The 2,957-nt window shown below is 35.3% G+C and overlaps 1 protein-coding gene across 2 annotated transcripts in view; it reads left to right on the top strand.

Moving 5' to 3' along the window:
* Positions 1-1,475: 1,475 nt before the first annotated feature.
* Positions 1,476-2,957, top strand: part of LOC107663782 (E3 ubiquitin-protein ligase Praja-2-like) — a 17,840-nt gene continuing 16,358 nt past the window's right edge. The window contains exon 1 of one of the 2 annotated variants that reach the window (XM_016454111.1): positions 1,476-1,569. The gene's annotated coding sequence lies outside the window, so the exon portion shown is untranslated. Of the gene's footprint in view, positions 1,577-2,957 lie in introns of both variants that reach the window. The other variant, XM_016454112.1, reaches the window with a different exon arrangement.

The raw sequence follows: 2,957 nt of genomic DNA on the forward strand, positions 1-2,957 counted from the left end.
GGCTAAAAACACATCTCTTCCATCTTTATTTGACCCTCTAACTCTAGCACTTTCTATTCTATTTTAATTCTACTTTATATATATATTTATCTTCTTTTTTTAATTTATTTTTTATTAAAAAAAAACTACAAAAAAAAACAAACAAACACTAGCTTTCTATTTTTTCTATTCTATGTGTTTGTGTGTGTGTATGTGTATATATATGTATATATCTATATGCGTGTGTGCACATGCATGTACACATGCATGTATGTATGTATATGTATGTATGTATATGTATGTGTATATGTGTGTATGTGTATATATGTGTGTGTATATATATATATATATGTATATATGGTTCTTTTTCTATTCTATCTGTTTTCTTTCTTTTAATTATTATATTATTTAATAAACCCTTGCTACGTGCACTGACTTGTTATAGCACTTGTATATCATTGCTCTTTTGTTGATTTTGATTGCTTCCATCGTCCTCATTTGTAAGTCGCTTTGGATAAAAGCGTCAGCTAAATGACTAAATGTAAATATATATATAAAAGAGTTTATTTTCTTACACTCTTATCTATTTGCCTGTGTAAATTTCAATTACAATACATACCTTGGCTTTAAAGGCTGTTTTCTCAAAATGAGTTTCTTCTCATGTACTGAAATCTCCACTTCAGTAGCCTAGAACTTACGATACGTACACCAAGATTTCTAGTCTTTATTCTGAAAGGTTATACAGAAGGGTTTGTTCATAAAACATTTGCCTGATTTGTATAACATCTTGTATAAAATATGCAGATTTTTTTTCTGGCTGTTGGCAGTATTTTCAGATTTATGGAGTGGTAAAAGGAGATCCAAAATCCCCTACTTTTAACTCAGTGTCAACAAAATGCTTGGTTTATCCAATGTTCAGATTTCTGTTCTGGACATTTGTGCAATATTTACTCTGTAATGCAAAACAATTATCTTAATATACTTTGATTAATCACCTAATATAGTTAAATGTTTTACCCTATTTACCTGTAGTGTCTTGCCTTAATAAATTATTGATGAATTGATTAATCAAGGGAAATTATATATTGTGCAACATGTTTCCTCTAATTAGTAGGTTCCTAATATGTGGTTTTCAGGGTGTTAACACCCTGTGAATAAATAAATAAATACATTTCCTGCTGCTGGTCTACACACATTCACTTAATATTTTATGATGCAGCTAGCAAATGTAGCATTGGAAATCAATTCCTTTTCAGTTTCACATAATTAATCTAACCTGAATTTGCATTTCCAGTCTATCCTAACACTTGTTTATTCCAATGTGTCTCCCTATCTTATCCTATCCTACCCTGCCCTGGCCCGTCCTGTAACATTCCACCCCATCCCATCCCCGCCTGCTTTCTGGTTTCCAGGTGGGCTTTAAATTGCACACGTGGTGTTGCAGTTGGTTTACAGCTGCCTAGCTGCACCCGATTATAATGCTGCCAATGATGCTCACAGCTGATTGGCGGGCATATGTCACGTGACTCTTAAGTTTCGTGGTGACGTTCGCAGAGTTAGTTGTGACACGGGAGGCGTCCAGGAGCACAGGTAACAGTTACTGTCCGTTAACAGACGACACATTTCCTAAAACAAAACATTGTGTGAGTTTTCTGCGTGAAATTGGAGGAATGCAGGCGTCGGCAGACATTATAATCCACGCTCTAGAGGCAGCAGCGCTTGGCGACAGACATTAGTTAGCTTGTTAGCTGCGCTGAACTTGCATCAGGGCCCGTATTCGACTGAACTGATCCAGTTGATCATGTGAATCACGAGATTTGTGTGCTTCTTTAGATAATAATCTGCTTTGAGGGCTGTAAATTGCATTTATTGTAATGATACATCTCCATGTAACTTTAATGCGCGTTGTTTACGGATATGATGCAAACTACATTGACAAAAATAACATGACACTGTTGGGTTATGATCAGGCTGTGCTAAAGAACTGTCGTGATGTTACTCTGATCAGCATTAATGTGATCTGTCATGGGTTAGAAAGCTTTAATTCTTTTTAATCCTGGTCCTGGAGTGGCACTGCATTGCACATTTGCGATATTTCCTATATTTAACACCCATGATTCATTAGTAGAGGATTCAAGACCTGAACTGCATGTGTTTAACAAGGGATTGAACCAATACATAAAAGACTGCTGCATTTTCTGCATCAAAGATGGAGATTCTTGTTTAGAAGAATTGAATCCTCTTTGTTTTGGGCGTATGTGACATACAACACTGTGCAACATTTGCATGTGTGGATGAAGTGTTTGATTTGATGTTTCGGGTGTCACACAACAGTGTGTTTTCATTTACATTGTTCCGTTTAATCATTTAGCCGATGCTTTTATCCAAAGCGACAATTGAGGAACATCACAAGAAATTCATCATACTGGAGTCAATCAAATTCACAGTTCCACAAGGCTGAGTTGCAAGACTAAGTGCAGAAGTCAAAATGCAGAAAAGAGAACAAAAGGATTGATTTATAATAGCATAGCTATAGGAGGTGCTTTTGTTTAATTTAAAAGAATAATTCAATGAGTTAAGTGCCTTTTGTGCAATGACCTCTAAAAGTAGTTGGACACTTAAGGTTTAAGTTTGCAGAGTTTTAAGCTTTCGTCATTAGAATGTCAGTATATGTAAGTGAACGATGTGTACTCTTTCTCTGTTACCTGCACTCAGACATCCTGTTTATTTGTCATCGGCGGGCTTTTGACAGCTCTAGGGCTTTTGTTAAAACTACAAATCAAGCTTTCGCATATTTGTATTCATGGACAGTCGGATCAACCGAGGTGTGGGGCCAATTAACTTTGGGAGTCAAAAGTGAGTTATGGGGATTTACTTTTTTTTTTTTTTTTTTTTTTTTTTATTAACTATTACCAAAAATATTTTGAAAAAAAAAAATCTTTACCTTGATCTGAAGACCCCTGAACATCTTTGGATTG

Source organism: Sinocyclocheilus anshuiensis, unplaced genomic scaffold, assembly GCF_001515605.1.
Source record: "Sinocyclocheilus anshuiensis isolate Anshui unplaced genomic scaffold, SAMN03320099.WGS_v1.1 scaffold123, whole genome shotgun sequence".
NCBI lineage: Eukaryota > Metazoa > Chordata > Actinopteri > Cypriniformes > Cyprinidae > Sinocyclocheilus > Sinocyclocheilus anshuiensis.